At 37.0% G+C, this 25,649-nt stretch overlaps 1 long non-coding RNA gene across 1 annotated transcript; it reads right to left on the bottom strand.

Annotated features, from left to right (window-relative positions):
- Positions 1 to 5,178: 5,178 nt before the first annotated feature.
- On the bottom strand, positions 5,179 to 7,069 carry LOC146946325 (uncharacterized). Its single transcript, XR_015026680.1, has 2 exons — positions 6,678 to 7,069; positions 5,179 to 6,589 (listed from the first exon to the last, which is right to left on the bottom strand). It is a non-coding gene; the product is annotated as an uncharacterized LOC146946325 (long non-coding RNA).
- Positions 7,070 to 25,649: the final 18,580 nt, after the last annotated feature.

The raw sequence follows: 25,649 nt of genomic DNA, 5'->3' as shown, positions 1-25,649 counted from the left end.
GACTCTGAAGAAAACAAGGGATGCTTCTGACAAATGCTTCAAGGTTTCTACTGCTGAGAAGACTATCAGTAGCAGGTCCTTGTTTTCCATGCATTTTATCAAGAAAGCCCCTCAATATGAGAAGTGGATGGAAATGACTACAGCAGAATTTGAGATTATAAGGGATTTTCCTTCAATCTTTAAGGAAAATAATCCAGAAATCTTAGCTGAAACAGTAGCTGCTTATTTCATAGAATCAGGTGACAACTCTCAGGAGGAAGCTGCTCCTATTAAGGTCGAAGGAAAGAAGGCCAAAGTCACTTCTGAATCAGAAGTCATTGATGGAAAGGCCAAGCAACAGAAGGTTGCTAAAAGAAAAAGAGGAAAAGCTGAAACTGTATTCACTCAGGAGAAAGTGGCTGAAGCTCTTAATGAATTAGAGCAAGAAAAGGATGAGCCTAAGAAGAAGAAGAAGAAGAAGAAGAAGAAGAAGGCGGCTGCACCCATTTTCATGCCAATGATTGAAGTAACTCCTGACATGGAGAAAGAGGCTAAAGAGCAATCTGATCAGATGTTAGCTGATCAGAAGAGAAAGAAAGCTCAATACAAACAAGAGAGGGATGCAAAGCTCAAAGAAACTGGGCCAGATAAGAATGAAGACTTTCTTTTGGAGAAGATGGCAGAAGTAAAGGAGATTGCAGATGTGACTGCACAGATGGCTACAAAGAGAGCTGGTGCTTCAGAAGCTGGTGTTCAAAAGTCTACTTCTGAAGCTGCTGATGACTCAGTCAGAATTCCTCAGGTATCCAATGACTTACACACATCTTGTACCACATCTTCCATCCCACCTGAAGACACTTCATTGCTAGATCACCAGAGAGCCACTACTTAGGTGATTTACCAAAATCTAGTTTTAACTCAAACTCACAAACAACCTCTGAAATGGCTTCTGAAGCAACTGCTTCTGAAAAAGTCATTTCAGAAAACCCCCAACAACAACAACAACCAGAACCACAAAAGACTCCATCACCACAACAACAATCTTTTGTTCCTGAACCAACCGTTCCTGAACCTACTGTTCCTGAACAAACAGTTCCCAAACCAGATGTTCATGAACCTACTGTTCCTGAACATATCGCAACTGAACCAGTTGCTCCTGAACAACCTGTTCTTGAGCCAACCCATTCATCTACCATTCCTTTACCTGTACAAATAGTCAAGATAACCCGCTATGATGGTGTCTCTGATATGGACTTTCACTCTGAGGATGATCAAGATGATCATGCCTCTGATATGACTATAGACACCATCCTTGACCAACCATCAACCAGCCAAACCTTAACTACAAATGGCCAATCCTCAAACAACCTAGCCATTGTACCCACAGCCCCACCTAAACCCTCTAGGCAACCTTCACCACCCACCATTTTCCTGGATTCTCAAGTATTGCAAGATGTGTGGGAAGACATTGCTTCTGAAGCACTCAAGCTGATCAAAGAAAGAAATGACTTAGGTCATACAGTAAGTTATCAGAAGCAATGGAGGAGACTGAAGGAAATGGCAGTATACGTCATCTCAGCTCTGCATGACTCCTGTATTGAAGCTCAGAATCAAGCTAAGCAGAAGCTGGAGGACTGGCTAAATGGCGTGGAAGAAAATATCGAGGATGTAGAGGTCCTTAGAACTTGGGTGAAGAATCCATTGAGCATTAGTGGAAGAGAACCTGAGGATTTCCTTCCTAAATTCATTCACCCCAAGGATCTAGATTTATCACTCCTTTCTAAAATCAACCTGAGCAATGCTGCACCTGATCTGGCCTTAGTATAGGAGAATTTGGTGCTGAAAGAAAGGAATAAGGAATTGGAGCAAAAGCTACAAGAGCAGGATCAGAAGCTGTTAAAGATTGAAGCTGAAATGGAACAATCAAGAATCAGGGAAGAGAACTACAAGTCAGAAATGGATAGGAAATATACAGAAACACAAGAGATGTTGAAGAAGATCTTAGAGAATCAGAATAAGCCAAACCCTTAGTTGCACACCTAGAGCTTGTTTTTGTTTCTTTATGCTTCTGATTTATAGTGTTTATTTATGCTTCTGACTTAGTTTTCGCTTCTGACTATTTTTATGCTTCTGAACTTTATCTGCTTCTGGGTAATATTAACTGTTTATATCTTGTGCATACTTAGTTTTTGCTCTGATAAATCGTGATGATTTTTTTATGCTCTAATCACTGATTTTAAGATGGTTTACATGATTATATAGTGCTCTGAACCTTTATCTTATCTTTTTCTCATCTATTCTTTTTGTTTATTTCTTTTTGATTAATGACAAAAGGGGGAGTATTTGTGATAGTATTTAAAGGCTCTGAGCCCCATTAAATAATATTTGAAAATTTTGAAAACCTCTATCTTTTTACCTAAAAGGGGGAGTATCAAATTTCAAATAAAAATTAATTGAACCACTCTTCTTATCTATAATCTACTTCTTTCCATTTTATTTAAGCTCTGATATTATTATTGCTCTAAAATGAATTTAATTAACCTAGATAGAACTTAGGGGGAGCTTACAAACCTCACCTTAAAAACTATCAGACTCAGGGGGAGTTAGAGCTTACAAACCTCAAACTCTAAGCTTACAAACCTCAGAACCCCAAAGTCAACTCGTTAATTAGATTAACAACAATTGATCAATTTTAAAAACTATTGTTTGTCATCATCAAAAGGGGGAGATTGTTGGAACAAAATGTGTTTAACAATGAACCTTAATGAGTTTTGATGATAACAAGGTATTAAAAATTGTAAATTGGACTAGTTAATATTTGTTCAAATGTACAGGACCATAGTTAAATTTTTACATCATTAATTGGTACTGAAGAACAAATAAAGAGCAAAAGAAATCAACAAAATTGAAGCTTAGACGCTCCTGAAGGCAATATGCTCCTGAAGACAAAAAGCGCTCCAGAAGTCAAGTGCTCCTGAAGACTAGATGTCCTGAAGTGCCACGTCATCCTCAGAAGCAACATTATCAGAAGCTACATCATCAGAAGCTGCCTTATCAGAAGCCATTTCACCAAAAGCTGAAGATCAACTGGATTTGCGAAATTCAAGGATTCAAGAGTTGTTTCATAGATCAAAATTCATCAAAGGACAGCAGAAGACTAGTGGACTCTTGCAACGGTCATTTCAAAGGTGTTTGAAGGCATTTGCTTGCAATCTGAACGAAAGCGTTGATATTGTACTTTGTACGAACTGTACAACCACCTTCTCCACTACTCTGTTTTGTGTCAACGCTTCAAGACAAGAAAACAGCTCAAGAATATGGCTTCGCCTGCAAAGATGTTCCTTTGGATTAGGAATGGATTTCAAATTGGTTCTTCATAGGACAACAACCAAATCAGGCAAAAGATCATTGATGAAAGATCAAGCTTCAACAACGACTCTTTTGATGTGATGGCAATTTCACAACGTCTCTTTCACACCTCTATATAAAGGAGTGAAGACTTAGAGATTTGGTAATGCTGAACGAAAGACTCTCAACATTTTTACAAGTGCCAAACCTCTGCTGAAATTGTTCTGCATTCACTTAGAATTTCTGTTTCTCAAAGTTCTAATCTTAGAAATTCTTAAGTCTTAGAGTCTGTATCTGATTGTATTGTGAGCACCTCTGATTGTATATCAAGTGTTCAATCTCAAACATCATTCTTTGTAATCTTGTTTGTTTAGAAGTCTCTTGCAATTGTGCTTGAGCATAGAAGTCTCTTGATTGTGTTCTTGAGCATAGGAAGACTCTTGCGAAGTGTGCTTGAGCAAAGGAAGTCTCTTGCTGTGTGCTTGAGCAATTGTAATCAGATATTACATTCCAGTGAAATCTCCTTGGAAGTGCAAGGGGGACTGGACTACTTCCGGATTGTGGAAGGAACTAGTATAATTGCTTTGTGTCTTTCTTCTTTTCTCTCTCTGTTTTATTCCGCTGCATTCAAATTCTGTTTATCACTTCAGAAGCTGTATCACTTAGCTTCTGACCAGTGTGTTCAGTTTTTAAGAGAAACGAAGAAATTTTGAAAACACAATTCAACCCCCCTTCTTGTGTTTTTCTCACAACACCTTAATGGGCATAACCCATTTCTATTCTAACTGATGAGTCATAGAATAGTCTATTTTATTGCATTATTTAGTATCGTTTTATTTAGATTTGGTTTTATTTTATTTTAATATTATTTCCTTTTTGAATCTTTTACTTCAAATTGCATTTTATTATATTTTAGGAACGAATATATGGTGGAAGGTGTCTTGGAGCAAAAGAAAGAGGACTGGAGCAAATACAATACAAGAATACAAAGATACGAGACAAAAATATGTCTCTACCAAGTCAGAAGCTTGGCACGGCCCGTGCCAACATGTGGCACGGCCGTGCCACCCTCCAGAACCACTTTTGCTGCTTTTCTTCAAGCCCAAGTTACTCCGTTGCAGCTTTACTGTTTTGCCCTTATAGTAGCTTAGTTTCTAAGTCAATTGTAAAGCTATAAATAGAGTAGCACTCCATCATAAACAATCATCTTTTGTTCTTGGAATAAAAGTTCACTTTTATATTATCGTTCTTTTACTTTATTGCTTTCTCTCTTCTTCCCCTATGTCTACAATGAACGTTAGTGAGTAGACACTTCGTTGTCTTGGGATTGTTGATAAGTCTAATGACATAATCCTAAACAAACCAAGCTTAAACCCTAATTTCTATATAACCCTAATTTCTAATCTAGATTCACCGTCTTAACGTGGATTAACAATTATCAAACTGTGGAAGCGAAAGCGGAGGGTTTGATAATCGTTAATCCATCATCTCAAACATCAATTCATAAAGCGAGAGCGGAGCTTTGCTGTTGGAACAAGTGAATCTAGACAATAATTGCAAAACAGTGAAATAGTCTTTGCAATTATTGAGACAAAGAGTAGTTTCAATCCTCTATGCATCTTCTAGTAATCAAGTCAGCGAAATAGGCTTGGTTACTAGAAGTAAACTCTCACCGGACTTTCATCGGAAAGGTGAGGGGCTAAGGGAAACCGGTCTTTAGAAATTAAGGTGTAAACCATGAAATTAGATGTTTAAGTCTTGTCTAGTGAAGGGTTTGTTATTATGATAAACCAATAATCCCAAGGCTCTTTTATTATTATTGGTATTTATCTTTAGCAATTAACCCCCCTATTTCATAATCTTTCTTCTCTTCTAATCATTCTCTAAAAGTTAATTGAATTCACAACTCCCTAGCGGAACGATACTCTTCTTACTACTATTACTTCGATAGGCCGTGCACTTGCGGTTTGGCTCTATCAAGTTTTTGGCGCCGTTGCCGGGGAGTTGTTGTAATTTGATTAACTTTTTAATAGTGATTAGACCAAAAAAAAAATATATCATTTTCGTTGTTTTATTGTTTTTATATTTCTTTCTATAAAAAAAAAAAATCTTTATTTGATTCTATTTTATTTTATTTTCTTCTAAAAAAAAAAAAAAATCTTTCTCTCTCTTTTATTTTATTTTTTTTCTTCTTTTTATCTTTTAACTGTTTTGATTTCAGGCATGGCTCAAAACTACCATCAATGGACTTCTACCCCTGTTTTGCCTCCTTCAAGAGTTTATGGAATATTTGGTCATACCGGTGTCGAATGTCAACTAGGTAGTGTTGTTAGAAATCCTGAGCAAGTTGCTCAATTTAACCAAGGGTTTAGGAATAGTCAAATTTTTTTTCAAAACCCTCAAAAAAAATTTGGACAACAAACAACACCACCTGTTTTTAACAACCAAGGAGTCCCTCAAAAATCCGACTTGGAACTTTTGATAGAAAATTTTGAATTAGATAACATCAGGCATAACCAAGAGTTTAAAGTCAAAGCTGGAATTTTGAATGACTCTCTCAATAGAGTGGATTCTCTTTTTACTCACAACAAAGTGCTTGAGGCTCAAATCCCTCAAGTAGCCCAACAAGTAACCTCTTCCCCACAACCCTCCGGAGTCTTCCCAAGCCAAATTGAAACCAACCACAAAGGCCCGATAAATTCTATTACACTTAGGGATGATAAGAAATTAGAGGACCCTGTTGTAGAAACCAAGACAATTGAGGTTGGGGTAGAGAGTGAAAAACCCAACAGTGAGAAAGTTGTAGTAGAGAGTGAAAAGCTTAACATTCCACCACCATATAATCCAAACACTCCTTTACCACAAGGGTTTGATGAGTCTAAGTTAGATGAGCAGTTTAGGAAACTAATTGAAATAATTCAAAATAAGTTGCCATCTAAACTTAAGGATCCAGAGCGTTATTCCATACCATGTGTCATAGGATCAGAGAAAATAGAAAGAGCCATGTGTGACTTAGGAGATAGTGTCAGTCTGCTGCCATTGTCCCTTCGTGAAAGATTGGGCATAGGATAGAGAAACCTATTGACCGTCAAGCTAATGACAATAAAAGAGCGCTTCGTGGGAGGCAACCCACGCGTTTAATTGCTTTCGTTTTGTTTGTTTTTCTTTGTTTTAAGTTGTTTTGTAGGTAATTGTCCAAGTACGATTCAAGAAAATGAAAAATTTTGAAGCCCCCTTGACCAGAAAGGTGGCACGGCCCGTGCTAAGGCTGGCACGGCCGTGCCAGGTTTTTAAGGCCAAAAAGCACAAAAGCTCCAGAATGTTGGCACGGCCCATGCCAAGGTTGGCACCCAGATACCTAGTGTGCTATAACCTCAATTTTTCTCATCCTCCTCCTTAATTCTCACACACAAACATCTCTCTACCTTCCAACTTCTCTCTAAAACCTCGATAACCATCAAAACTTCACCAAACCAATTCAACTCTTCCCCAAATCAATCTCAAACTTCATCATTCCAAACTTAACCACCAATCAAAACCAACCTTCATCCAACCAAACACCAAATTCATACACCATTCAACCCTAACCCAATTTCTACACCAGTCTTCATCATCAAACTCATAAACCTTACTCAAACATCAACCCCAACCCTAAACCAATCCTTTCCACCACAAATCTTCCAAAACCCTAACCTTCAACCAATCCACACAAAGTCAACCCAAGGTCAAGGTCTAATGGCTTCAAGAAGAAGTGGTAAGGAACCAGCAAGGTCTCAAGGAGGACCTCCCTCAAAGAAGAAAGCACAAGTCAAGAATCATGGGATCAAGTTTAAGGACAACTCACAAAGGGATAGGTATAAAATTCTAATCTTTAAATCCTTGCATCCTTCTCGATATCCTGATTCTCATACTTTGAATATGCTAGAGCTTAGAAATGATGTCTATAGGTTGATAGGAAGGCTAGGTTGGACTGATATGTTAGAACCTATGAGGGATTATGAGAATTTCACCTGCGAATTTCTGAGTTCCATTGTTTTTACTAAAGATAGGTTGAATTATGATAACCCTAACCATAGAGTTTCCTTTAGGCTAATGAATATTTTGATATGTCTCTTCAGCACTTTTGTGATACCTTAGGTTTTGCAAACGAGGGGTATATCCATGATTCTTGGGATCTTAGCCTTAAGCCGGTTGACTATCAACCCGCTGTCTTTTGGGAATGTATCACCGACCTTAGCTCCTTTGTCACTAGAGCCAATAAAGCTAGCAACATTCACAACCCCGTACTTAGGTACCTTCAAAGGGTAATGGCTTGCACTATTTGGGGTAGAACCGAGCTTCGAAACACTAGAACCATCCATCACCAACTCAAGTTTAATGTGTCTATCATGTTTTTACTTCCTAACCCATCTCGGACTACCACCGAGGTGGAAGCAAATTGTTGTATGTTGATGATATGCAGGTTCTTAGTGAGCAAGATGATGATGAGGGAGACGATGCTAACTTGCATTATGATGTGGGAGAAGGTGCTAACTTGCACCAAGAGGAAGAATATCATGGCCATGAAGCCGGTGAGTTTAATGAAAACCAAAGATGGGCATGGATGCATAATAGACTAGGAAAGAGGTAGGAATGATGAGGATTAATGAGTTGTTTATGTTGTGGACTATGCTTTATAACCATCATATTAACATTTGCTATTATTTGCTTGATTATCTTGTTTCAATGATAAAGGTGATATAATGGTAAGTGGAATCATCACTTTTCTTGCTAGGAAGTTTGGGGTGAGTGTGGATCAAGGGATCAAGAGGATAAAGGGAAACTATTATCTAGACTTATATACTATTTTGTCCTTCCTTAGAACTCATGGCCCTACTCACAATTACCAATATGAATAGAGAATTTGTTTGATTATTCTATCTAATTCGGACATAACTAATCCGGAGGTGGTGGAAAATTTGCTTTATGTTGGTACTAACCCACAGGTACATAATGATGGTGATGATGATGGTAATGAAGAGGAGGTAGGTGCAAACTTGCACCATGAACAAGAAACCGGTGGAAGCTATAATGATGAACGGCGGGCATGGATGCAAACCAAAGTTCAAAGAATAAGCACCGAGCAACAAAGATAAGGTGTTGAAAGGAACAATGTCCAAAGGAGCAATCGAATAAATGAAGAAAACAATCAAATGCTCCACAACATGATACAACACCTTCACCTCCAAAGGTCTACTTTATGAACTTCAATAAAATTGTGAGCTTTCCTCTTCCTTTACTCTTTCTTCTTCCTCCTCTTCTTCTACTTCTACTCCTTCTTCTTCTACTTCTTCTTCTTCCTCTACTTCTTCTTCTTTAATTTCTTTTTCTTTGAATCATTGAGGACAATGCTTCCCCTAAGTGTGGGGGGGGCCTAATAAAGTGTCTAGAGTCGTAGTGTTCCCAAACTCCCTTGAACTTTATTCTTTTGTTTTGTTTTTATAGTGAAAGGCATGACTAGTAGCTTGTTTTTAATGTAAAAAATGGCATGAAAATTTTTTGTTTTGTCTCTTCTTTAAAGGTTGTTTCTTGTACATAAAAGTAGTTTCTTGTGTTTCTTGTGTTCATGCTATACCCACATCTTGTTTTATTGTGAAAAATCTCCAATGAGAAAAGCACCCGGTTGCAATCCTTGAGTAAATGTATGAATAGGTATTTTAAGGAGCACGTTCTATCTTTAGTGTTAACTTAGACCCTTTAAAGTCTTAAGAGTAAAAGTAGTATAAGTTTGTGTGGGAAAATCAATCAAATTGATTCTTAATTGTTATATTATTTTTAATTTGTTAATGTTAAATGGGGCGGGAGAATGGCACCAACATGTGGGGGAAAGGACAATTACATCCTAACTTCCTAATTGTGGTGGTGACTCCTTAATTTGAACTTAAATGAAACAAATTCATCAATGTTAGGGGGAAAGGACAATTACATCCAAAAAGACTTCCTACGCGGAGATGAAACAAATAATAATTTTGCAGCACTGCTTAGGGTGATTTTGAATCTAGGGGGAAAGGACAACTACATCCGAGAAGACTTCCTACGAGGATAGATAGCCCCTAGGCATCTGCAGCCCCTTGTGCTTAATTGTTAAATTAATTCAATCTTAACTTAAATTCCCATCACTCTTATATGAAATGAAGAAAGGACTTTTCTCGGTTACTTTAGCACTAAGGATAGAACCTGTTCCTCATAATATCTGTCTTATACAGGAGCAAGAAAAGGGTTGGACTGCACACACACACTCACTTGAGACTTGATGTTGGGTAGAAGAGGTTCATGAGGAATGTTTGAAATTGTAATTAGTGTACTTGGAACAAAACCTTTCTTTGAGACTTATGTTCTTAATATTGCCATAATAATCTTTTAGTTGCTGCCATGTCCATTGCCTTTTGCTTGAGGACAAGCAAAGATTCAAGTGTGGGGGAGTTTGATGAGTCATAGAATAGTCTATTTTATTGCATTATTTAGTATCGTTTTATTTAGATTTGGTTTTATTTTATTTTAATATTATTTCCTTTTTGAATCTTTTACTTCAAATTGCATTTTATTATATTTTAGGAACGAATATATGGTGGAAGGTGTCTTGGAGCAAAAGAAAGAGGACTGGAGCAAATACAATACAAGAATACAAAGATACGAGACAAAAATATGTCTCTACCAAGTCAGAAGCTTGGCACGGCCCGTGCCAACATGTGGCACGGCCGTGCCACCCTCCAGAACCACTTTTCCTGCTTTTCTTCAAGCCCAAGTTACTCCGTTGCAGCTTTACTGTTTTGCCCTTATAGTAGCTTAGTTTCTAAGTCAATTGTAAAGCTATAAATAGAGTAGCACTCCATCATAAACAATCATCTTTTGTTCTTGGAATAAAAGTTCACTTTTATATTATCGTTCTTTTACTTTATTGCTTTCTCTCTTCTTCCCCTATGTCTACAATGAACGTTAGTGAGTAGACACTTCTTTGTCTTGGGATTGTTGATAAGTCTAATGACATAATCCTAAACAAACCAAGCTTAAACCCTAATTTCTATATAACCCTAATTTCTAATCTAGATTCACCGTCTTAACGTGGATTAACAATTATCAAACTGTGGAAGCGAAAGCGGAGGGTTTGATAATCGTTAATCCATCATCCCAAACATCAATTCATAAAGCGAGAGCGGAGCTTTGATGTTGGAACAAGTGAATCTAGACAATAATTGCAAAACAGTGAAATAGTCTTTGCAATTATTGAGACAAAGAGTAGTTTCAATCCTCTATGCATCTTCTAGTAATCAAGTCAGCGAAATAGGCTTGGTTACTAGAAGTAAACTCTCACCGGACTTTCATCGGAAAGGTGAGGGGCTAAGGGAAACCGGTCTTTAGAAATTAAGGTGTAAACCATGAAATTAGATGTTTAAGTCTTGTCTAGTGAAGGGTTTGTTATTATGATAAACCAATAATCCCAAGGCTCTTTTATTATTATTGTTATTTATCTTTAGCAATTAACCCCCCTATTTCATAATCTTTCTTCTCTTCTAATCATTCTCTAAAAGTTAATTGAATTCACAACTCCCTAGCGGAACGATACTCTTCTTACTACTATTACTTCGATAGGCCGTGCACTTGCGGTTTGGCTCTATCACTAACCCCGAAAATGTTACTTCTCACTTAACGGTAAAAATGTAATACTAACGGTCAGTTACCGGTAAATAAACAAATTACAACAACTTCCTAGCACTTAGCAAAATAACAACTCTCACTAAGCACCAAACTAATCTTCAACCAATTAAAAAATTACCCCACTCATAAAATGACCAAAATGTCCCTAAGTCTAAAATGACTAAAATACCCTTCTAACACCGAATTCCACAATTCCCGATCAAAAATACACACAGAGGCAGATAATCACATAAGAGCACATATAATACACATAATAAATAATAAAATAAATCTAGCGAAAAATCGGGCTGTTACAACTCTTCCCCACTAAAAAGAATTTTCGCCCTCGAAAATTACCTGAAGGAAACAACTCCGGAAACGAAACCTTCATCCTACTCTCTGATTCCCAAGTGGCACTCTCACCATTCGGTCCAACCCAAATCACTTTAACCAAAACGATCTCCTTGCCACGCAAACGCTTCACTTCACGATCCTCAATCCTAACTGGCCAAGTCTCAATGGTCAAATTATCTCTTACTTCCAAATCATCCACTTGAATCACATGAGACGCATCATACACATACTTCCGCAACTGAGAGACATGAAACACATCATGAAGATTCGACAAAGATGGCGGTAACGCAATCCGATACGCTACAACCCCAACCTTCTCAACAATCTCAAACGGTCCACCAAAACGAGGAGTCAACTTCCGACACTTCAAAGCACGACCAACACCGGTTACATGATTCACTCTCAAAAATGCATGATCACCAACCTGAAACTCAATGTCCTTCCTCCTCTTATCATGATAACTCTTCTGCCTACTCTGAGACGCTCGCATCTTCTCTTGAATCATCTTAACCTTTTCCGTAGTCTCTTGCACCACATCCGGTCCTAACAAGGCACTTTCTCTTGACTCATACCAACACAACGACGTTCTACACCTCCGACCGTACAAAGCCTCAAATGGTGCCATTTCGATACTATAATGAAAATTGTTGTTGTAAGTAAACTCAATCAACGGTAAACATTCGACCCAACTGACACCTTGCTCTAAAACACAAGCTCTCAACAAATCCTCTAAGCTCTGAATAGTCCTCTCTGTCTGACCATCAGTCTGGGGATGATAAGTAGAACTCAACCTCAACTTAGTCTCCAAAACAAATTGCAAACTCTCCCAAAACTTAGAAGTAAACCACGGATCCCGATCCGACACAATACTAGAAGGAATACCATGCAATCTAACAATTTGCTCAATGTAGATCTCAGCCAACTTAGCCACAGACATACCGGTCTTGATAGGAATAAAATGTGCCGACTTCGTCAACCGATCAACAATTACCCAAATAGAATCAAAACCCTTAACAGTCTTCGGCAACGCCCCAACAAAGATATACTATCCCACTTCCACTCTGGCACAAACAACGGTTGCATCAAACTTGACGGCTTCTGATTCACAAACACGATCACGAAACATCAAAACACCGTTCTCATTCAACCTGAAGTCTCCACCCTTGCCTTGATTAACCAACACCACTCGATCCACGAGTTCCAAATCTTCCTTCTGCCCATTCTTAATCTCTTCCAAAATATTACTCGTCAACTTCAACATTCCCAACCTCACACCCTCCGGTGTCAACTCACTAACTAAACTCAAATCTCTAAACTGTTCAATCAAATCCAACTCTTTCACCATCAAAGCAGATATATGCAACGACTTCCTACTCAAAGCATCAGCAGCAACATTTGCCTTCCCAGGGTGATAACTCAACTGGAAATCGAAATCCTTAAGATACTCCAACTGTCTTCTTTGCATCATATTTAACTCCTTCTGGTCAAACAAATACTTCAAACTCTTATGATCACTGAACACTTCAAACTTAGAACCATACAGATAATGTCTCCAAATCTTCAACACATACACAACGGCTGCCAATTCTAAGTCGTGAGCTGGATAATTCTTCTCGTGCACTTTCAACTGCCTTGAAGCATAAGCCACAACCTGACGATTCTGCATAAGCACACCACCAAGACCCAACATAGAAGCATCACAATACATAACAAACGATTCCTTCGGATTCGGCAAAATCAACATTGGAGATGAAGTCAGCCTCTTCATCAACTCTTGGAAACTCTTCTCACACTTAGCATCCCAAACATAAGCTTGCCCTTTCCGAGTCAACTGCGTCAATGGCAACGCCAACTTAGAGAATCCCTCAATGAACCTCCTATAATAACCTGCCAAACCAAGAAAGCTTCTAACTTCAAAAACAGACTTAGGTGATTCCCACTGCAACACTGCATCAACCTTCGACGGATCCACCGTAATACCACCTTTAGAAATCACATGACCAAGGAAACTCACTTCCCGCAACCAAAACTCGCACTTCGACAACTTAGCAAACAACTTCTTCTCCTTCAAAACTCCCAACACAATCCTCAAATGCTCGGCACGCTCCTCCTCAGACTTCGAATACACCAAAATATCATCTATAAACACCACCACAAAACGGTCCAGAAAAGGATGAAATATTCTATTAATATATTCCATGAAAACACCTAGCGCATTAGATACTCCAAATGGCATCACATAATACTCATAGTGTCCATACCTCGTTCGGAACACAGTTTTGGATATATCTTCCGCCCTGACTCTAATCTGATGATATCCTGATCTCAAATCAATCCTGCTGAACACTTCTGCACCAACCAACTGATCCATCAAATCATCAATCCTCAGAAGCGGATACCGATTCTTAATCTTCACTTTGTTCAACTGCTGATAATCCACACACAACCTCATGCTTCCATCTTTCTTCTTAACCAACAACACAGGGGCACCCCACGGAGAAACACTCGGTCTAATAAACTGTTTCTCAAGCAACTCTTCCAACTGCTTCTTCACCTCACCCAACTCTGATGCAGACATACGATACGGCGCAATCGAAATAGGACTCGTTCCTGACACCAAATCAATTGCAAACTCAACTTCTCGCTCCGGCGGTAACTCGGTAATGTCGTCCGGAAAAACCTCTGGAAACTCTTGCACTACCGGCAAATCACGAACTCCTTTCTCACTACTCTCCTTCAAAGAAGCAAACATCATGAACACACTTGCTCCACGGTCAAGAACTTCCGACCTTCCTCAGCTACCGGCTTAGAAAACGTTACACTCTTGGTCAAATAATTAATGTTAACACCAAAAGTCAACATCCAATCCATACCAAAAATCACGTCCATATGCTTCAACGGAAGACACACAAGATCCAACTCAAAATCAACATTGCCAAAACTAACAGGACATTTAGCACACACTAAAGAAGTAGTCACCGAACCACTAGCTGGGGTGTCGATAACCATCCCTCGAGACAACGGAGTCACAACCAAACCCAAACGCTCAGCACAACTAACCGCGATAAAAGAATGAGTAGCACCAATATCAATAATTGCAATCAAAGGGGTACTATTGATAAAAACACATACCTCAGATGAGATTATCCGGATGCTCCACGTCTTCCACATTCAATGTAAACACCTTCCCCGCCGCCTTCTTCGGCTTGGTACACTTAGTACTGATATGCCCCTTCTCACCACAATTGTAGCAAGTGATCTCCTTCTTGCACTCAAAAGCCTTGTGACCTGCTTCACCACACTTGTAGAAACTCTCTCCCTTCTTGCAATCATTAGCAAAATGACCCAAGCCTCCACACTTGTAGCACCTCACCTCAGCAACATTTGACTTAGAGCTCCACCAGATTCTTTCTTCTTTCCTTTGTCCTTGTTGTACGGCTTCCCAAATCCATGACCCTTTCCATTCTTCTCATTCTGAGCCTTATAGTGATTAACCTTAGCCCTTCCAGCATTATCAAACATACGACACTTATGCACCAAAGTATCAAAATCACGGATCTCCTGAATACACATATACTGGTAGATGTCGGGCTTCAAACCACTCTCAAACTTCACACACTTAGAGACCATAGTATCCTCAGCATTGATGTACGGACAAAACCTCGAAAGCTCTTCAAACTTTGCAGCATACTCAACCACTGAACGGTTCTCTTGCTTCAAGTTCAAGAACTCCACTTCCTTCTTGGTCCTCAAATCCTCAGGAAAGTACTTCCTCAAAAACTCAGTCTTGAACCTAGCCCAAGTCACAGCTTCACCACCGGCCTCAAGCCTTCCCTTAGCATTGGTCCACCAATACTCGGCCTCCTCAGCAAGCATATGAGTAGCCATCCTAACCTTCTGGTCCTCACTAGTCACCATAGCACGAAAGATCCTCTCCATGGCCTGCATCCATGTCTGAGCTCCATCCGGGTCATACCTACCCTTGAACGTCGGCGGACTGTTTCTCAAGAAACGATCAAGCCTCCGCTCCTCCGCCTCTCCAGGATCACGATGACCAACCGCCGCCTGCTCGTTAGCCTGAGCAACACTTATGCCATTGTAGTCAAAGCCTGCACAATCGCTCCATCATCTCTACCACCAGCCATCTCAAGACTACACAAAACCAACCAACAGATGAGAACCAAAAGCACGACAAACAAGTACCAAAGGTAGCTCATTACCATTCGCATACTAACAGGAAAAATCAACAAATGCTAGTCCGGACAAGGACTGACTACGGCTCTGATACCAACTTGTAACACCCTACTTCTAATAAGCGGTAAAACGCGCGAATATATAAATATATTCTAGAAATAGATGCTACGTCTTCATTCAACCATAAACATGCATGCATAAAATGTCAAGTCTCATAAACATAGCAGCGGAACATACATATAAACCATATGAATAACATCTCCAAATCTCATGACAATAAATACATCTCTCAGATACAATCAATGTCTCAACTCCAAACGACATAATCAAAACAAAATCCAATATGCAAGTATTATCCTAGATCAGAGCCCTAATCTAGACACTTGCACATAAAAAGAGGAACTCCACTCCTCGGCAACATCAAGCATACAATCTAAGCATCCTGCACTCCATCTACCCGTCCATACAGAAAGGTAGGTGTTAAACCACTGAGGGTTAGCATTACATCATCATAATCCATATAAGATTTAATCAAGAATATTGGAAATGAAAGATATATCTAAGAATAATTCATACATATATTCACAAGTATTAACGACACTCATATCATTAAATATCATCATTCCAAGTTCTACAAACAAGTGTATCATACACGCATCACAATTTCAACCATGTCAATTAACAATTAACAAATTCAATCATCATGCACAAATCAAATGCATTTCAATTCACCAACAATGTATGCAATGTCTCTAGACTCATCTAGATGCATGTGGTACCATATCACCTCCAGGTCGTCACCTTCGATGCGACAAAAACATCGTAATCACCTCAATTGGATATAAAATCCGCCACCATCAGTCATGAATGCATGAACATATGACTCGACTACAATGCATATGTTCACACAAACAAATCACCTCACCATCACCTATACTTGTATATATGCAATCAACAACAATTCACCACCACTTAACATATATACAATCATCAACAACATCCATAAATCAAGCAACATATAGTTGTCACATATATACACCACCAATCATCTTCACACGAGGTATAACAACTATTCATAAAGGATTCACAAGCAATTGGTTCTCAAAAATCATCTTCAATCAAGTTCGTCTCTCAAATCACAACATTATAATTAATTGAGCATTTAAGTCAAAACTAAGTAAACAACTTCCAATGCCTCAACTAAGCATACCTCTAGGCCACATATGAGTGTAGTAGAGGATACCTTGGTGTTTCACCGGCCAAATACGATGAATTCATGAAAATCATAAAGTTCGTCTCACTTTATCGTTTTTACAAAAGAATTCAATTTTCAAGGCAAAACAAGTTAAACTCATTAGACCCTTTAAACCAAGTTATTTCTTTCATAAAAACACCCTTAGATGATTAAGATAAAGACCCTACACTTAGGAATAAATTTGGAAGCAATTTGGTTGAAGAAAAATGCATTTAAAAAGTTTCTGGTAAGGCAAAATCGTAGCCCAATTTATACCCATCGTAGTCCGATTTTTTTCTTGTCGAAACATTCCAAAACCTAGTCAAAATCGTAGTCCGATGCCAAAAAATCAGAGCACGATGGCTGCCTGACAGACAGCATCAGAGTTTCCAATTTTCACGTTTTCGCGCGTAAAATCCAAACCGTTAACCCGTTTTCGATGCCGTTTTCGCCTACGCGCTCCTGACACTTAGAACTATCATAATCTTTAGAAAAATTCAAGTTTCAACCATTCCAAAATCATTTTCCAAGACCTCACATCAACACTCATTTTGCAAACGGTTAACACTCGAATTTTCACACGAAAATCTCGTTTTCTCCCAAACGACTTGACTAACATAACCACAACATGAAAACATAAATTCTACTAATCCTAACTCACCCAACAACACCAAAAACTCAGCCAACAACTTCATATATCAAAAGTTCATTTTGGTCCTTCACATGAACAACTCAACAAAATTCACCAATTCACCAAAACTCTCACAACTTTCAACAACAACAACAAATCTCATCATAATTCACAAATTCATGATACCCAATGCATCAATTCATCAACAACTCATGTTAAAACAACAACAACAACATTTGAACATGATTTCATCAACAATTCAACAACCACAACTTCATTCATCATCAAATTCACACAAAACCCATCAAATTTGCTCAAGAACACAAAGTACCCACAAATATACATTTCAACATGTTAATTCACATACTAACATACAATTATCATATAAATCATGTTCTCAAACATAACAACAACAATCATGCACAAATTTACAACAATTAGATTCAATTCATCAATTTCACAAAAATGGGTAAGAAGAAAAAAGTTATGAATTATGGTCGAATTCTAACCCTCTTACCTCTAGCACCAAGAATCTCTAACCCAAGCTTCAATTTAGCTCCTAGATGATGAATCCCTCTTCTAGCTCTAGCCTTCCTCTTCAACCTCTTATCTCCTCTCTATCTCTATCTCAATTGCAATGTTGGTGAAAAAACCCTATTTCTCTACTAACAATAGTTTATATAGGTTCACCTAATTGGGCTCATCTCACAACACCTTAATGGGCCTAACCCATTTCTATTCTAACCCCAAAAATATTACTTCTCACTTAACGGTAAAAATGTAATACCAGCGGTCACTTACCGGTAAATAAATAAATTACCACAACATCCTAGCACTTAGCAAAATAACAACTCTCACTGAGCACCAAACTAGGAGCATTGCATATTGAAATGAAATCTTGTTGTGGTAGGTGAATGATGTTTGTTGGTGATGATTGTGTTGATGAGCGCATGTTTGAGATATTTGGATTGGTTGTATATATGAGAGTTAATTGTTCATGTAAACTATTTGAGAATTGAATCAATTTCTTCATGCCAATCATTATTTATTGATTATAATTAATGTAAAGCTTACCTCCAGTGGTTTGATCGCCTACCTGTCTGTATGGATGTGTAGACGCTGTGCAGGATTAGTTGGCTTTCGGTGAAATGCTTGATGCTTTGCTTGGATAGCGGGAGCTAATCTCCGTTGTCAGTTGTTGAGTCTTAGTTTTAGGCTCTGATTTGGTGTCAGTTGTCTTTGGATTTATGTATTGATTATGTTGAGGAGTTTTATCCATTGTCGGATTTCGGAGATTTCATTTATGATTTGATGTTATTTTTATGACATGTAAATTATGGTGATGTATGAATTATTTCCGCTGCGACTGTTGAGAATTTTATATGCATGTCTGTTGGATTATGTTGAGACGTAGCGTCTATTTCTTGAATATTTGCTATATTTGCATGTTTTATCGCTTAATAGAAATAGGGCGTTACAAGTTGGTATCAGAGCCTGGTTAGTCTTGTCCGGACTAGCATCCGTTGAATTTTCTTGTTGGTACGCGAATGGTAATGGATTACCTTTAGTACTTGTTTTGTTGTGTTGTTGTTCTTATCTGTTGGTTGGTTTTGTGTCGAAGTGAGATGGATGGTGGTGGAGATGATGGAGTGATTGCAGAGGCTTTGACTGCAATGGCACAGGTGTTAGCTCAGGCTAATGAGCAGGCGGCGGTTGGTCATCGTGATTCTGGAGAAGCTGAGGAGCGGAGGCTTGATCGTTTCTTTCGAAACAGTCACCCGACGTTCAAGAGTAGGTATGACCCGGGAGGAGCTCGGACATGGGTGCAAGGTATGGAGAGGATCATCCATGCTATGGTGACTAGTGAGGATCAGAAGGTCAGATTAGCTACTCATATGCTTGCTGAGGAGGCTGAGTATTGGTGGACGAATGCTAAGGGGAGGCTTGAGGCTAGTGAAGGGGCTATGACTTGGGCTAGGTTCAAGATTGAGTTTTTGAGCAAGTATTTTCCTAAGGATTTGAGGACCAAGAAGGAAGTGGAATTCTTGAACTTGAAGCAAGAGAATCGTTCAGTGGCTGAGTATGCGGCTAAGTTCGAGGAGCTTTCAAGGTTTTGTCCGTACATGAATGTTGAGGATGCGATGGTTGAAGGAAAATCGAATAGAAGAATGGAGTAGAAGCAGCGGAAAAATTTCGATTTTCATTCCTTGGATCATTACGAAATTCAAACATGAATCAGTGATTTGATTGTTACCTTGAACTGTGGAATCTGAAAGCTGGAACTGGAAACTAGAATCTCGATCACAGCCAAGCAAGCAGCAAGCAGCAAAGCCTCTGGCAAGTCCACACGAACAGTGCTCCTCCAAAACTCGGTGCTAGCCAATGAATTGGAAGTGTAGAGAAGAAAGGGGTTGCTTCAAAACGTGTAACCAAAAACTTCAGCACCAGAGTTCTATTTATAGAACTTCTAGTGTGCTCTGCAAGTCATAAGTCACTATTGGGCTTCAGTAAGCCCAACAACGAGTTTAGTAATTTTGTTAACTAATTAGCGTTATTTACTAAACGCACCCCTTATATAAGTCATACTTATATATTTCTCTTTTGAATGTTCTTTGCGTGTGACCCTATAGGTTCTAGTCACGTTGGCAATAATATTAAATCAAATATTTAATATTATAAACAATGAGCGGTATCTAGCAACACATCATTGCTACCCAAGTGACAAGAATGTCAAGTGATCTGACGAGACCTTTCCATGATAATACTCATGTGTACACTTACTCCTTTGTCTCAATATCTTTATTGATCCCAAGGCATAGATATTGTCACCCTTGTATAGATCAATGTTTATATTCCTTGATTCCGAAATATACTGAATAACGAATAAGTCCAATATCTTATATTGACCTAGTTCGGCATGGCCATGCAATTTTACGGTCATATTTCATCAAGAGGCCTAAAGATATATCTCCTGTTTTTGAGGAGGGACAAATCCCATCTAGGACACTCATGTCCCTCAGCATGATTCATCAAGTACCCATCAACCAACGTTATGGTTATCCTTTTACAGACAATGTTAGAATGGCAACAAAGCACTTGAGTCCACATCTAGGGATCATAGTGGTTTCAGGTCTAAGAGCGATATACATTATTATCATTGTGAGAATATCTTATGACAATTTCATAACTTACTATGTAGTATTCTCACGGCGGGTCAATCCAATATAAATATTACTCCTAATATTTATATCTATGTGAAGACTTGATAACTCTTTTATCCATGATATGTGAGATGTGATCATCAGTCTACCCACATAATAGTCTCTATGCTTTAATGATATCCCACTTCTCAATAAAGTTCGACTACGGATACTTTAAGAATAGTTTCCTTATGTTTAACGGGGTCTCACAATTAAGTTATACTTAATGTTCCATCAAACCGACTAACTATATTAGGGACTTTATTATTTTGAAACAAAACAAAATCAATAAAGAAACGCCTTATAATTTATATTTTCACAATATATATATATATTTATATCAATATCATGATACAAAGTCAAACCCAATCAATATAGATTGGCTATTAGGGCTTACTCCAACAATCTCCCACTAGCACTAAAAGCCAATCAAATATTAACTCAATATCTATTGGTCAAGTGTTAGCATCAAGCACACTATGGACAAGATACTCTATTAGTAGATAAGGAACTCTTTCCTATGTTGGTAGGTCATACTTCTTTCAATTTCCACTTTCGATCTTCTATCGAAAAGAAATTGAAGTGTCAAAGTATACATTTGGGTCATTGGTGAGATCAAGTTTTCATTGCTCGCAAGATTTAAACCAATTTTACCTCAGACGAGATCAATGGAATCCGCAATGCATGAAACACATGCTTTCACTCAATTATGATCTAAACAATCCAAATCATATATATTTGACATCTGTAATAGAAACAACAACTATCTGAAGCTTGTACTTTTACAAATTTCATAGGTTATATCCTAGCATATACTGTACACTGATATGAAAGTCAACAGCATTGTAACTCATTTACAACATTTCTTTCATCCGTGTTCAAGAAACAATCCAATATCCTTTAAGACATCCAAGGATATTCTTGAAGGTATTCTAGTGTCGAACACTATAATCAATTTTGGTACATATTAGAAATAATTTTCTAACCATGTCTTACATGTGTAGATGAATTGTTTTGGTGACTAGTATGTCATCTACATACTCCACCAAACTAATATCAATGCTCCCACTAATTTACTTGTGTGCACAAGATTTCTTTATTAATCATAGTTTTCATAAAACTTCATTAATAAAATAAAATAAACAATTCAACTTCGAGAAGTTTTCTCTAATTCATAAATGAATTTGATAATACATCTACCTTTCTAGTATCCTTTGGATTAACGAAATCCTACATATGTCAAATACATATATATGGTTATTCCAATTAAGGAATACAACCTCGTTATCCATCTTCTAGAACATGTATTATACAACAACGGGAATTTGGGATCGATAGATTTAAGCATTACAATGATGTAATAGTTTCGTCATGATTTGCATCACGAGTTGCAAGAAACCTTCTACAATCAATAACATCTTAAAGGTATTCATAATACCATCCATGTTAGTTTTCTAAAAGAAAACTCACATTCCAATATCCATATATGGTCTGTGTACATAGATTCTTTATAAGATCCCATGGCATATAGCCACTTCTCAAAGTTCAAGCCATTTAGATCTTGTGCTACTCAAACTGGTGATTTAACAACAACCCTTTGTTGAATCAACTCGTGTTCCATTCTTAGAGAGATGTGTATTTTGTGTTACTTGACTTAATTCAAGTTCTACATCACTCCCATTGGCTCTTGGAAAGCTATATTCCTTGAAAAGGAATACTTCAGTTCTAGCGACAAACAACTTTTGTCAAGGGAGAAGATGTAGAAATAGTATCCTCTAGTTTCCTAACAGAACCTCCACAAGTATACATTCATTCAATTTTAAGTTTAGTTTATCTAGTAAACCATATAACCTCAAATTATCATAAAGTCAAGAATAGGTACTCTTACCTCCATATCTAATATGGTGCCTTTATGATTACTCAATTAGAACTAGTTGTGGGTGAAGAATAACTGTAATTTAATTAATTTCAAGAATCTTTGAGCTATAATCTAACTATTTTAGATCAAGTCATGTAAAACATGAAACAATATAAATAATCATTATACTTATTAATCAAGTATTTAACATCACGACTTACTCGTATAGTTTTTATACTTTTCAAACTTATTCCTCTTACTTCATTGTTAAAATCTTTGAACAATTTCAAAGTTTTCTTGAATCGTGTCAAATACACTTTGCTTATCTACTAAATGATTTAGTAATGTTAGATGAAGTAATAGGAACAATATCTAGCAAATATGTTTAGTTCTCCATATACATCTCATATGTATATAAACTCAAATAAATTACGTGCCCTTTCACCTTTGTTGGTGACTGGTATACTAATCTATATTGAAAGGTGGGACTCACATCATTCAAAATGATATAAAATCAAATGAGTCTAATAGTCCATATCCATGGATTTTGGAAATGTGAAACTCTCTTGTTTGTACTAAACAGTGTTGCCAATGATATACAAAAGGTTCTAATCTCATTTGATCCTTTTCTCATAAGTTATGGACCAGCTTATCAAGATCATGAAACTCAAATTCATTACTTGATTGGCATACTTATATAGAAAACATAATTTTCATAATAGGACAATGTTTGTCCATTATTCAACTACACAATCATTCTCTTGTCAATACAAGATTTATGATTTTAATGCTTCTATTTTATATGGAATCTAATAACAATTATTTGGTTCCATATCTAGATAAATTGAAGTCCAAGCATTAGCTCCTATGTCAATGAAACAACTTGTTTCATTCTAGACGTAAGTGGACTTCACTTATAGTTAATCTCCCGCTTCTTTAAAACTCTCTATATTTCAACAAATATGAGATTAATCATCAAGTATCATATACTTATGATGCAGAAGTAGAAATTTAACTTTCTATAACTATATGGGTAAATAAGAAGTCTTACTTCTATTTTGACTCTTTCAAAACATTAACAGTTTTTCTCATTCTTAAGAACAATTCTTAATTTTGTACCAATTCAGAAACTCCTTTCTGAAGATTTTGTTTTTCATAAGAACATTTAACAGTATAATAAAATTATATATGCCGAAGAAATTCTAAATACAGAAAATAAAATAAAAAATGTATCATGATATAAAAACATAATTAATTAGGCCTTTAATTAAATATGCTCCCACTATTTTACTCAAAACAAATGACCTTCAACATTTGAATCGGAAAATCTCATTGGAAGATTTTCTAGTGGGTTGAAATCCATATTTCACCTTGCTTTAAGTCAACGGGGGCTGTACTCAAAACTCAGTTATTTAGGTAGGAACTCCTTCCAATTGTATCTCATACAACTTTCAAATCATTTGAGTGAATAACTCCTTACTCTAATCTATCATATAGATGTTCCCAAACATTGCTTCTAAATTTATTTTAATCTTATTAAAATTAATTTAGTTAAGTTAAACCCAAAAGAATAACACTTGGGTAAATTGGATTACCGCACCGCAACTTACTAGTATAGAAAGTGCACCTCGCGGAGGCGAAACCTACACATTTCGATATTAGTCTTGAAGGGTGTTAAACTTTTGGAAAGCATTAAACTTAATATTTTGAATTGAAGGATTTTTATTAAGTTTGATCTCACCTCACCACGGCTTATATATCATATATATTCGCACTCCAATCATAACATGCATAACGATTATACAATAATAAAAGTGACATGATTATGGTCATCCTAACGCTATGACTCTCTCAAGCCAATGAGAGAATCTAAACTAATCCTAGAAACGACCTTGCTTCTCCAAGCTTGACCTCCAGGACTATCCTAACGTCATGAGCCCTATTACTTCTTTGCATTCTATTTACATTACATATGAAAGAAACTCGTTTTATATACGAGGGAGTGGATGAGAAGAGAATGTACAATAGAGATATAAGAGAGAGGCACGACACGCATGCCGTATTTTAATATCCAAAAGAAATAAAATAAAAGGACTAAGGCCATAATCATTCACATGATAATAATAACAAACACACTTTTATTATTATTATTATTATTATTAATTATACCTTATAATTAAATAAATTAAATTAAAATTCCACATATGAACGATTCACTTTGAATTAGCACTGTATTTTGCATCAACACTTGACGCGTTTCTGGTTACCCTAACCGTTTCGGCAAACCCTAATTCTGTCATAACAATCTGATCTTATTAAACAAGTACTCTGATTGTTTATTCACATATCATGATCGAGTCTAGGATGCTTCACCAGAGTACACAAAATCGGTTACGAAGCTCCATACATCAGACCAATTAATATGAACAAATATCATCTGACTTATTTAAAATACAATCAAATCCAGTATATCACATATATCGTTGTTATACAGAATTTACCAGTCATGCTTCTGTCGATATGTATAATCGAAAGGTTTGACGTTTCACCAGAAACGGTTTCTGAAACATCAAAGCAAATCGAAAAGCCATGCACATAAACATGATTGGTATTATTATTAACTGTGTTTTATGATTGATTACCATATAATAAATAATAATAACTATTTATTATTATTTTAAACAATTTTAGAATCAATGAAGATTTGGAAATAATATTTTTGACCGAGATATATGTCATATAAAATTGATTCATATATATATATATATATATATATATATATGTATATATTCCTTTTGAAACTAATTTCAAAATCAAACGGGTCATAAATAAAAATAAAATATGCATAATCTAATTTGAAAAGATAATCTAATTTGATTTGTTTCCAATCATGTTCCCGTCGATATGTATAATCGATATGTCGATACTTCACCAGAAACGGTTTCTGAAACATCAAACAAATCGAAAAGCCATGCACAGAAAACATGATACGATGCCAATTTTAATTCTCTTTATTATTTAATTCCGATTCAAAATGTTTAATCATATTAAAACATAAAGCAGTAACAAAGCAATCTGATTCATGGTTTCGTAATTGGCTCTGATACCACTGAAGGAAAATCGAATAGAAGAATGGAGTAGAAGCAGCGGAAAAATTTCGATTTTCATTCCTTGGAT

This window comes from Medicago sativa, chromosome 2 (genome assembly GCF_051527215.1).
Source record: "Medicago sativa cultivar Bolivia chromosome 2, Bolivia_mono, whole genome shotgun sequence".
In the NCBI taxonomy this organism is placed as follows: Eukaryota; Viridiplantae; Streptophyta; class Magnoliopsida; order Fabales; family Fabaceae; genus Medicago; species Medicago sativa.
Note: the sequence above shows the minus strand (reverse complement) of the source record. Positions and strands in the feature narration are given on the sequence as shown.